We start from the raw sequence: 13,535 nt of genomic DNA on the forward strand, positions 1-13,535 counted from the left end.
TATCAAAGATTATCATTACAAAATGCCACAACTCTATCTGTAAATAGTGACTGCAGTGACAGAACTAGCCTCATGCACACATTGGCCTTCTCCAAAAATTAGACTTTGTATTTGGTTTGTGTCTTCATTGTTTGCTTTCTTTAATTTTTGTTAAGGTGCTTGCTTTCTATCTTTCTCTCTCTAAAATGGAGTGAAGACAATAGCTCTTAGGTGGATTTATGGACAGATTATAATGTCCTGGATCCTGATGCTTTCCCCATATGCAATACTTCTGAGTGGCTGTGGATGGTAAAAGGAGGAATCAGTAAGATGTGCATGATATTATGAGCTTGGCTAAACTGGGGGCGGCTCCTCTACTCAGCTAAATTAAAAACCTCCCTGCAATTTCAATCTTAATCACCCCCCTCTGGTGTTGTAATTGATGATGGTCAGTTAACTCTTTCACTCCTTCTGTATTCAAATATTTTGGTGTCCATTAGTATTCATGCTTTCTGTTTATTAGACCACTTAAGGAAGAATCAGATAGCAAGTAACCTTTAACTGCCTTGAGACCAAAAATGGTTCAAACTAAATTGGAATTCATAGGTTTGATTTACTGATATTTTTTCATCTTATTTAGAATGGAAAAGAAGAAAAGTCGCTTATGATAAAACTATGAGATCTGAACATTTCAATTTTACAGTTCAATTTTATATATCAGTCATTTCAAAAATTATGTTACTTAAGTATGCAACTTGAGAGCCAATTGATAAAGCATCTGATTTAATTGGTTGAGTCCCATTAAAATAATTTAAAAGAGGATAGCCAATGATAAAAAATCTCTATGTTTAATAAATAATGTCATAATGAAAACTAACTAAAAGAATAAATATGATAAAAGATTAAGTGATAACTAACCTTTTTGTCCACTATGAGTAAATAAATTACTAGAGCTGAAGTTTATTTAAATGGGACCATTGAAAAGACCTGAATTCCAGAGGAAATGATAATCAGGTTGGACTGTTAATAAGGATAGCTATGACAAAATCAAATTAGACAACTATCTAAAATGTGCATGTGCCAGAGCAAAAAGCTTAGAATTAAAACATAGATCTTTTTTTTGTTTATGTAGCTATAATATCACTGATACATTAGGACAAGGTGAGGGGCATGCCAGATTGAAGTGTTGAACTCTATCAAAATGGAGTAGTAGCTTCATCTTGGCTTCAGTTCCTTAATTTGGAGAATGAAAAAGTTGAAAGGTCTCTAAGATCCTTGGCTGTTTTAAATCACATGATCAAAGTGAACTCTAAAAATTATCAAATGGTGACAGCTTCTTAGTAGATACTTAAGTGGTTTCTAATTTCCTGGACCTGCCAACATAAGAACAAAGTCTCCAAATAAATTTGAAAGGAAGAAGCAGAAAGAGTGATGGAAGAGGTAGAATAGTAATTTCCCTAACTTAGATGTAAGTTCCTCCTCTGAACATTTAAGGCTATATATTATTCTATTATCCAGTAAGAATCAAATGAGCACCACACATACAAATTAATCTTTCCCAATTCTAGTACACAGGAAGCAGGAAAGAATCTTCCAGTTTAATTGGAAGTCAGCACATCCAAGGGATAAACTAGCCCAGTGAAAGGGGATATGAGAGCTACAAATTCTCCTATAGCACTGTGGTTAGAAGAATTTACTCTTTTTTCTCTAAAAACTAACTCATTACAGTCTGGAGGAGTAGACCTTTTACTTCTCTTTGATGATTCTAACAATGAAAGTCCTAATCGTGTCCTTTACTTTATCCCAAGGTTTTAGCTACCTAAAACTATGTCAGAGTTTAAAATGTTTATTTGCTATGAAAGAATAACCAAATTCTACTCAGGATATCTATATTCACTGCCCCTTGTCCCGATAGATCACTGCTATCATTGTAAAATAGTATCATGCACTCGGGTGTGCGTTGCATTGTGTTGTGAGTGAAATGTGCAGAAATAAGAGCTATCAATCTCCATTTCTCTTGCCTTGTCAGTATCGTCTCTAGTACTGATCTAATACCACACTCAAGACCAGGACTGGGGTAATTAGAACTCTTATTACAATTTTAGTTTCCCGAATTATGAGCCAGACAACAGATGAACAAACCTTTACCTCATTCATTAAAAAAGAAAAAAAAAGACAAATGTTTGCAATATGTAAAGAGGTTCAAGGCTGCAACCCAATTCTATATTGCTGATTCAGCAGAACATGTAGCCCCTCACGAAACTGGCACCCCACGTATTGCTAAAGTATGGAACCGTAATGAAACAAGCTGTTGAGACATCTGAGAACAGAGTACTCTTGTCATTAGAGAGGCTCGCTAGAGTACTTTCTTATCTCCCTCCTCATCACCTTGGATCTGTTCCACATAAGGACAGAAAAGGTGAGAATGCAATCCCTCTGTCCCGCATTGTATGGCTTAACTTTACAGTCACACAAAACAAAACCAGTTAGGAAAACAACCCTGTGTTTTTGCCCCACAGCGTGGCACATATTTTAAATTAGTGATGCCAAGTACTTTTCTTTAGTAGTTTTTAAATGTCCCCCTGCTGAGCAGTAAATCTTATAATATTTTAGAGTCCTGATGTGAGCAGCATGGATTTCCTGTGGCTTTGCAGGAGACATATGGAATCAGTGTTATATCCTTCACAAGTTGCCAGCCGAAATTTGTGGAACATCTCCTCCAAAGAACATTGGTATGTCTTTCCTGACTGCACAGGATAGTGTTTGTTTTTGAAGATTCATTATATCACATGAGAGTATGTTGGTTTGAACATATTCAGCTTGGCTTATGACTCCCCTTAGGAGGAAGTGTACTGTGGTGCATTATTGGTCTAGATAGTGGTTTATTATTGTCTAGGGGACAGAGAGACAAGGAAAGGTTCATCCTACGTGACTAAATTTCAGTCAAAACTAGGGTAGTAAGACTCAGTCTGTGCCTTGGTAACAGAAAACAAGAAGCTGCTAGCTGGAGATAAAAATCAAAGAGTATAATTTTCACATTGATTTTTTTTGCAGGGGGAAGATCAGGATCTTGGGGAACTGACCCTAAGGAAGTATTTTAGTCAAAACCAAGGAAGAGGAAGGGTCGCTTCTGTCCCAGCTCTCAAAGGTCACAAGTGAGAAGAAGCAATTAGCGAGAGAAGCCCAATAGCTAAGGTAGAATACCAGAGCCCTTAGAGGCAAATTGATGTTTATAGGTGTTATATTCCTAGAAGACACTCATTTTTTGTTCTAGAGAGTCCCGGGAATAGGAACATTCACAAACTGAATCATCAGATTTTTGAATGTTAGAGTTGAAAGGAAGGTTAGGGATAATTCAGTCCAACATTCTCATTTTACAGAACTGAAGGCTAGAGAAATGAAATAATTCACTGAAGGACACAGCACCATTCAGTGGTTGGCAACACAGATACTAAAAACTAGATCATCTAACTTCCAGTCCAACAGTCTTTACAGTATAATACACTAGAATAATGCGTTAGAGGGCAAAATTACAGTCCAAATGATAGACTATTATGTCATTTGTGAGTTTTGATTATATCAGTGATATAACGGTAAGCTCCAGATACATGTGATTTCAAGTATAGACAGAAATGTTGTTTATCCATTAATAAATAGAATCTACTGTGATACTTTTGTTTGCTTGATATATTCCCGAACTTTGTAAATAGCATTCTATTATGCACCAGGGATCCATCCTGGTTATCTTTAAGGGTCCCTGACATGTCTATACATATATGTGTGTGTGAGTGTGTATATATGTATATATGTATACATATACAGATATCTATATACATATAGGTGTATGTATATATATATGTATGTTATTAAGTCCATCTATATTGTTGCCCAAATATGGTTAACATACAAGGTTAAATATAAGTATAAAATCCACTTACTTCCTCAATGAAATGGGATGCCCTAAAGCCCTGCACATTGGTGTTGAGCAAGGGATAAAAATAACATGTCAGAAGCAGTAGTCCCTGAGCTAGAAAAACTCAGAAACCAAGTCAGTCTTAGTTTGACTACTCTGGACCCAAAAATGTGTCTCCTCAAGAAATGAATTAGCATATAGCAGATGCCAAAGGTATCCACATTTCACTCTTTCTAGGAATGGTCAGTTATGAAGTGAAAGTGAAACAAAGGCAAATAAGATATGCATTGTTCTTTCCAGATTGAGGGAAGCACAATGGTTTGCTATGACTTAGACTTCAATGTGTAAGGAGGAATTGCCAGGATGCTACACAGCTTGCCAAATTGGACATAAAGCATGCTTTTTGCCCAGGTGTGGCAAACTAGATTTTTGTCACTCCCAAAAAAATCTCTTAACCAAATATAAAAGACCTATTCAACAAGGTTATTCATTACTATACAAAAACCTTAAAAACACCAAGCTGCTCTTTTTTAAATGCTCTTTCTATGTGAATTTCTCTCTTTTTTTAATATCTCATACCTTCAGATTGCACCACGCTATATGTGGAATCACTTTCCGAACAGTCTATAGACTGTGATTACCCTGGCAAGGATAGTCAGAACAACTTATAATGATAAATTGTAATACTTTTTAGCATTAGTATCATCATCTGAAATGCATGATAATTTGTGTATATTCATTTTTGTGCATGCATTCATGCATACATTTGTGCATGCATGTATGTGTGCATATATGAGTGCATGTGTGTGTTTGAGAAGTATACATTTTAGCTTTTTGCATAGTAATAAATAATCTTGTTAAATAGGTCTTTTACATTTGGTTAAGTAGTTTGTTTGCCATTTTCTTCTCCAGCCCATTTTACAGATTACAAGACAAGGTTAAGTGACTTGCCCAGGGTCATAGAGCTAGTAAGTATCTGAAGCCAAATTTGAACTCAGGAAGATGTCTTCCTGACTCCATGCCTGGCATGCTATCCAATGGGTCACCTACTATTATTGTTGCCAATAAGAATAAAGTGTATTTACTTTCCCTTCTTAATCAACAAATATTTATAAAGCACCTACTATATTCCAAGAAGTGTGCTAAGCACTGGGGATACAAATAAAGGTCAAAAATAGTCCCTGCTCTCAAAAAACTCCCAGTCTAATTTCTAATTACATTATACCTTGTCTTTTTTTAGTGTTGTTTTTTAGTTTTAGTGCTTTAGTGTTACCTAAAGATTAGGTAGCAAGGCATATCATCACTTGGGCTCAAGAGATTCAACTACCCATTGACCATGGTAGACGTTGAGTTACATCATTGCCTGGTACCTGAGGAAAGTAGAAAAACTTCTACAAGAATTCCAACATGCTGGGCAACATGTAAATGATATTCTCTAAGAAAGGTATGGCTTTTTATTTCAAAAAGAAAGCAATGAAAGTTGAGGGGGGAAGGAAAGAGAATGGATTGAGTACAACTCTATCCTCTCAGTTAAAGTAGAGAAAAAGGTCCAGGAGGGAATATTGACACACGTCCAAACAGATCAGTTTGTCTCTGAATCTCAGTTTCTTTAACTGAGGGGTTAACATGAGGGGTTAACAAAATGATACTCTAAGTCCCTTTCAGACCCATGACTCTAGAACTTTGTGCTAATGTTTTAAAGCTTAAGATATTGTTAATTTTAAGATTCTTGAGAGCATTTATTGGATCAGCCCTAAATAGAGCTAAACTAGAAAACTGAGACACAAAGAATAACATGCTTCCATCAACATTACCCAGTTCTCAAATGAAAGCAGATAATCACACTAAAGTATCTATTTTTAAAATGTACATTGCTAGAAGCTTTGGCAGGAGAACTTGGAATAAAATTAAAATGATGTCTACGAGAAGAAAGCTGTTAAGTGGGCATTGATAAGTATATTTAAAATGAAATAATGGAATCTCAGAGATTAAGGAAAATGCCCCACTTCCTACAAAATATCACCAAGAATTATCACATATGTACAAAATACTGAATATCATGAATTTACAAAATCAAAAAAATACAATCAATCGATAAGAATTAAGTACCTACTACAGTGCCATGCACTATACTGTACATTAGGGTTACAAAGGCAAAAATTAGGCAATCCTTCACTTTGCAGTGCTTACATTCTAGCCGGAGGAGATAACATGTAAATCTGTAAGCATGTACACAAAGCAGATTCAAGATAATTTGGACAAAAGACACAAGAACTTGGGTGAATTAGGAAAGACTACATATAGAATGTATCACTTAAGGTGAGCCTCCAAATAAAACAGTGAATTTTAAAAGTTAAAGATGAAAAAGGATAGCATTACAGGAAATTTAGCTGAACTATATAGTACGCATAAAGAAGTAATGTGTAATAGATCTACAAAGATAGGATGCAGCTAAATTGTGAAGTGCTTCAAATGCCAAAGGAGATTAAAAAATAAATCAGAGAACCTTTCTGTCCTTTTTGTGCTTTGAAAGGGATTGTACATGAAAACAAGAATACAGGATCTCTGCTTATAAGACATGACAGAAAGCTGGAAAGGTAGGCTGGAAGCAGATTGTGGATGGCTCTAAATGACAGGATAAGGAGTTTGTATTTGATCCTAGAATCCACGGGGAGACATTTAATTGTTTTGAGGAAGGGAGTGACGTGGTCCGACCTGTGCTTGAGGAAGATTATTTTGGCAGTTATATGAAGGATGGATGGTCAAAGGGAGAGTTTGGAGGTAGGGAGATCAATTTGAGGGCTAGAACAATAGTCCAGGAGAGATTTTAAAACCTATATTAGAGTAATAGCCCAAGTAGTAGAAAAAAATGCGGAGAGAGGGGACATAAGATATGAGTGAGCACAAAATTGACAAACTTGGTAACTTAGTGGATATGGGGAATTGAAAAGAGGAAAACTTCTAGGAAGACTTCTAAAATTATGAACCTGGGTGTTTGGAAAAATAGAAGCAAAATTTAACAGAGAAAATTAGGAGTTCAGCTTCACAATAAATGTATTGGGTTTTCTAAGTCAGTGGAATATACAGGCAGAGATATCTAACAGGAAGACAGAGATGTGAGAGTGTAATTTAAACAAGAAATTAGAGCTATGCAAGAGTAAGTGTATACATACAAATATATGTGTATACATATAAAAAAATATATACATGCCTATGTTCAAGGTCATCTGCCTAGAGATGATTATTAAACCTATAAAAGTAGATAAAATCATCAAAGAAAAAGACAAAAGAGAAAAGATCTGGGATGGTAGGGTATATGTTTCCTCAGAAAAGTGGAGACAGATGATGATTCATCAGAGGACACTGGGCAGAATTGGTTAAACAAATAGAAGGACATCCAAGAAAGAAAAGCATGATAAATCTAATGGAAAAAAGAATATCTGAAAATTGAAAAGAAGAGTGGTGAAGACATCTGTGGAAATGAGGATAGAGATGGTTGGTTAATCTCTGGAGGCTATGCCAATTCAGAGGTATCTAGGAATCTAAGTCCACTCATATCTCTCGTCTCTGATCTGTGCTCACAAAAGAGTCAGTTGAATTTGCCATGAAAGCTTCCATTTTCAGATTTAGCAAAGAGAGTGCTCTGATCCAACTGAGTTTGGGTCAACCAATTCATCCCAAAGCAATTCCCAAAGGACTAAGCCAGTAATTCCATTCCCAATCACTGATCATGATTCATTATCAATGAAGTCTGAATAGTCATTCAAGTGTCAATCTATAAGGAGATTTAGTCAAAGTCTCAAATGAAAGCTCATCTTCTTGCAACCTCATGTCAGTTAAGCTACTGTAATAAATACCCTATATATTTCTTTGTCTTATGTATTAGCTATCTATGTATGTGTATAGAGATGTTGATGTGTGTAGAGGAGGGGAGATGAAGGAGGTCATGATGGATGGTCTGAAACTCAATAAAGTAGCAGGCAAAATCATTTGCTATGAAATGTACCTCAGTGAAAGAGGAAAGTTTAGAATACCTGCTGCAGGTAGCATGATCGTCAATCAAAGAAGAATAATATTATTCCCATACAGTTCATATTAGACAACATGAGTTTCTAGGAGACCCAATTAGTTTGGCTGTAAAAGGAGTATAAAGTAGATGCTGGTGTAGGTGATACAAGACTGAGTCAGTAAAACTCAATATATATATATATGAAGTCATATCCCCTGCCTCATCTGCCTAGGCTTCAGATCACTTCTTTACAAAAATGATCCATTATATTACTATTCCAAAGATTGTAAATATTTTGCCATTTTCCCTAAATATAAGAATAAGGTGGAGTAAAATCTCAGGAATTTTTGCTAAACATATGGAAAAGTTTTCTTAACAATAGGGTTATTAAAAACGGAGCAAGTTAGAAGTGGTGGCTGTAGAATTTTCTTCTCCAAAAGCCTTTAAACACAGATTTCCCTTAGTCTAGGGTGCTCTCTATGTAGCTTTGCGCATACTGGGGATACCTTCCTGTCCTGTAACTCCCATTTCAGCATGTGTTTAAATTAATAGCATTGACATCCTAGTCACCATTTATTAAAATTCCAAACTGAATTTCCCTTTCCAGTCTTCCACATCAATAAGCTGCTTATCACCCCCACACATTTGAAACTTAGTGATCTGTACATTTTCAGTTACATAGGTTTTTTTAAAATTTATTTGCCAGTAGTCTTAAGATATCACTAAGAATACAAGACTTTTGTAGACTAAAGTTTAGTACATGTGTACAGTGTTCTAAATTGGTGAGAATACTGAATGGAGAATTATAATGGAAATATTAACAATAGTGGCAGTAACAGACTGCAACAATGCATTGGAATCTTGGTGAAGTAACTGCTATTGTAGATAAGGGGATGTTTTTCTTAATAATGGATTTTTCATGCATTACTTCTATGCTTTTAACATTTTTCACCATGAATAGTGACCTTAAGTATTGCTAAGAACCATATTTTGCATTTAGCTTAAATACCAAATTTAAAGACTTAACTAGATAACAGTAAAGGATTGATTCATGAGGGGGGAAAAGAAATTCTCTATGCATGCTGCTGAAGATTATGCAGGGATAGAGGACCCCTCAACAAATTCACATAGAATTGAAGTAAATCTTTTCTATTGAACATATACAATATAAAATGAGTGGTCTCATTTAAGGTTAGGAAAATTCGCAGATGGAGCAATATAAATGCATTGTTATCATTTAAGGCAAAAAGAAACCAAAATAGATTATGTGACATGGCAAAATTTGTAACAGAGAGAGAAACATCAACTGGTCCTAGTTAAAGCTTTGAAGAAGTCAAAGTTTATCATCTCCCCTCCTCTTCCAACAGAATTTCTGTTATTCCAGCCATCCCATCCCCCTCTGTCAGATGCTTTTAGCTATATGTTGCCCTACATATCCTCCAGAAAATAGCTATGAGGCAAAATACTATATCAGCCAAATACTAGCTTGGTGACTTTAGCAGGTCATTTCCTTTTTCTGAGCCTCAGTTTCCTCATGCTTAAAGCGAATACAATATGGCCCAAAGTCTTAGTGAAGTTTTAAGTTATTAAAGGGTCAAACTGCACTAAGACTTTAGGTACACCCTATATAATACTTGCACTACTTGCCTCGTAGGACGGTGGTGAGTACTACACTGTATAGTGTATATAAATTACTGTATAAGCCTGAATTGTTATTATCCATTTACACCGGTTTCACTTCTTATGCCCTCAAAGGTACCAATGAAATGACCTGATAAATTACTCTTTGAGGGGAAAAAAAGGCAGAAGTTCATATCTGTATTTTAACCATAATCCTTTAAAAGACACATTGAGTATCTAACCCATTAGTAATAAAAGCTATAATAATAACAGTGTTTTGAAGTACACAGCTCTCCCTGATCTGAATCTAAAACTTTATGCACTATGCCATGCTGTTGAAATAAGGACGAGCAACACAGTCAGCTGAATAGAGAGCCAGCCTCAGAGTCAAAATGGCCAGCCCTACCTCTGACATATATTGCTAGGGAAGCTGAGGCAAGTCACTTGTCTACCATCTATATTGGTAGAGGGAGTTCCCTCCCTAGGCACACACCTGTCCACTGATGAACAATAGATCTGAGAGATGCAGAGACAAGGAGAGAGAGAAAGAGAAAGACAGAGAAAGACAGAGAGAGAGAGAGAGAGAGAGAGAGAGAGAATACTACAACTTTTGATTCCCTTAGTATTTTATAACAGTCAAATGACTTCTGTTAAGTTATTAGAACAAGTTAATTCAGACTTAGGATGGGTGAAACAATACCACATTTATCTTAATTTTTAAGAGTTCGCTAAGGGAACAGTTGCATTGGAAGAGTTATTTTAAAGAAACTAATGCTTTTATCTACCATTTTCTCATCAAAATGTCCCTCTACCTTTTGTGGACATTTGAGCTAATGCTTTTAGATGAAAAGCAAATAGTACAGTGGAAAGAACAGTAGACTTGGAATCTGGAAACTTGGGTTAAAGCCTGGCTGGCCTAGAGAGTTGTGGTTTCCCAAAAAATATGATATTAGAGTAGCTCTCCTGCAACTGATGGAGAAAATTGCTATAAAAATCTTGACAAATATTTTCCATTTTAGTATTTGTTTATTGTCCTCCTTCCTTAAATATTCTTGATTTATTACTGACTAAACTAAGTCTTGCCAAGCTGTCTGTAAATCTGGCTTTTAACATGCTTTTAACAATAATATTCAATCCTTCCCCATGAAATTCCCCCCTAAAAAAAAAATTGGATACTCTTGTATATGATAGTTTTGCTCTTGACTGCAATTTGTCTATCCTTAGGATAGAAACCAAGTATTTAGTGACTCAACTAACTTCTAGATGTTCTTGGTCTCCTTTGGTGATTGACTTACATGAGTGAAACTTCCTTCGGAAATGATGGCAATCTACATTAATATTGTACTTTTGTTCAGTGGCTATTTTTTCAGCTTCAACTCCATATTATTATTCTTTCTTTTAATTATTCTTTTTTAATCTTTCTGATCACCAAAAAAGCAGAAGGAAGTCAAACAGGTGTAAGGGCAATTTAGTATCTTAGTTTTATGAAATATCATGGACAAAGAGTTCATTACCAGTGGACAAGTAGTTAGTGTCTGAGGTGGAATTAGAACCCAAATCCCTCTGGTAACAGTTAGTATCCTTCCAGCTGTAGCATGTGAGACTGGTCCTCAGAAAACAAACACAGTCTGCTTCTGAGACTATACTCAGTTTTTTTTCTTTTTAGTATAATAGAAAAAAGTTGTTCTCAGTGGCAAAATCTTCAAGGACCCAGTCACCTGCACCTCAAAATGAGTCATCAGAATAAGACTTGTGAGAAAATGCTTCTGAGTAATGTTTTCGAAACAAATTGTGCATGTTTTTTTCTCTTTCTTTATAAATCTCTATTATAAGGACAGCTCATTGGGTAGTGAAAGAAGGATGGATATATTAAGAAATATGTTTGATATAAGAAAAAAGCCAACAATTATAATAGGGTTATTATTTTTAAAAATTAAATTGTACATGTAAAAGCTGTTCTAATACATATATTGCTGTTAACCAAAGTTGCTTTCTCTTTGGGGCATCATTACAATTTATGATTCAGAAAACTTTGACTAGAACGTAGAGGTCAAGTTCCTATTAAATATCTGGTATTCAAAGAAGTATCATATAATTATTATACATTATAAAATGTACCGTATTTATATGGTGCTTTAAGTTTTACAGAAAGTTTTTCTCATAGCAACCTTCTGAAGTAGATAATGTAGATATTACTATCCCCATTTACACATGGAGAAACTGAGACTCTTGCCTGCTAGGATTTAGTGTATCTCCAGAATCCAAGTGCAGTATTCTTTCCACTCCACAATCTACATTTCATTTAAATATATTAGCTCAAACATGCAAAAGGGGGAGAGGGAGGGAAAGAAGAGATATTTTGATGAGAAAGTAACAGTTAGAAATATCAGTTTCATTAAAACATCTCTTCAAATGATGTTTCATTAACAGACCCTTAAAAATCAAGGTAAATGGGGCAGTTTCAGCTATCATGAACTTGAAAAGTTATACTAATTCTAATATCTATTAATAGAAACCATTCAAGGACTATAAAGTACCATGGGGGAAAAAATGTTCATCACCACTTCTGCAAAAATGCCTTATCTGTGACTCATAAAGAGAAAAATCTATATACGGTGATATATGCTTATTCTCTACTGAATAAGGAAGGGTCCAGGCATTAAGAAATCTATAATGTACTATGCAGTTTTGAGTGCCATTGTTATTTCTGGAGTCTTTTCTTCACATTACCTCCTTTATGTAACAGATTCATTGCAAATGTACATTATTCATCAACAAATTGTGAACTGTATCAGCTTGTTCTAGGACTAGAGGAAGACATGTTACTTACCACAAAGAAGATTCTTTTCATTCTAAGACATTGACTTAACTATTTCAACATGTCTGAGAACTTATTAATTCAGAAGGTCATCTTACTGAGTCGTGGGGGAAAGGTGGCATTTAAAAAAGGGTATCTTAATATTTCTGAGAAACCATGGATCCCTTTGGCAAGTTGATGAAGCCTGTGGAACTTTTCTAAATTTTTTTTAATTCCTCATTGAAGGGAATGCTAAAATTCAGTTAAGAGATTAGGAAAATAAGGATGTAATTTTTTTTTCCCATTGAAGTACACAAACTCTTTGGAATCTATCCAAAGACCACCACAGGGAACCCCGAGTTAAGATCCTGATCTAGAGTGTTAATCAGAGAATACTTTAAAATGTTGAATTCCCACTAATTTGACCAAAGTACTTGACTGGCCATACCTGACATAAGCAATGCTTTAATATGTAATATTTGGGTATTATTATCATTAATTTTGTCAAGAAATCACTACAAATGATGCTAAGTTTTAGTATTATTGGTTTAAAAAAAACCTTTCAATCCTTTAAATATAGAATTTTCAAGGCTAAAGACCAGTAAAATATTTAATAATCCTGTGGTATCTGTTTTAGCCAACTCCCATAATAAACAAACCCATTCCAAAGCCCTTCCCTTGTCCTCTCTCCATACAGCCTTTTAACAGAGCTCAGATTCTAACTAGGATCCCTTGTAGTATCCATCAGCAGCTGTTGTAAAATGTAAACTAAAAGAGAGCCTCCCTTTAGCCAAACCAGTAGGGGCTATGCTAAGCTAGTTTGATCTATAAGTCTTTCACAAAGACTTGAAAGGGATTATGCTGAGGGGAAAAACTCAGTAGAAGTTCATCTCTGGAGCCAACTTCTGCCCTCAAACACAGAGGCTCAATCTGTTAAGATAAAGTCAATTGAGGTGGCATGCACATGTCTGCAGGTAGAATTTGGCCTTATGATTTGGTTTCTGGTCAGTGTCTATCTGCCAGCTCAGGACCAGTAATGGAGCCACATTCACTTTTCAATAATTAAGGCCTAATTGTTGCCAAGAGTTTGACAAAGCTCCTTTGGTGAGTTCCTTTTTACAGATAAATAAACTGAGGATAGTAATGCAAAATTTGCTAAAATTCAAAAACTGATTGTGACAGACAAGAAATTATAAATTGGCAAGTAGCATTCTCTA

Source organism: Notamacropus eugenii, chromosome 1 (genome assembly GCF_028372415.1).
Source record: "Notamacropus eugenii isolate mMacEug1 chromosome 1, mMacEug1.pri_v2, whole genome shotgun sequence".
Taxonomy (NCBI): domain Eukaryota; kingdom Metazoa; phylum Chordata; class Mammalia; order Diprotodontia; family Macropodidae; genus Notamacropus; species Notamacropus eugenii.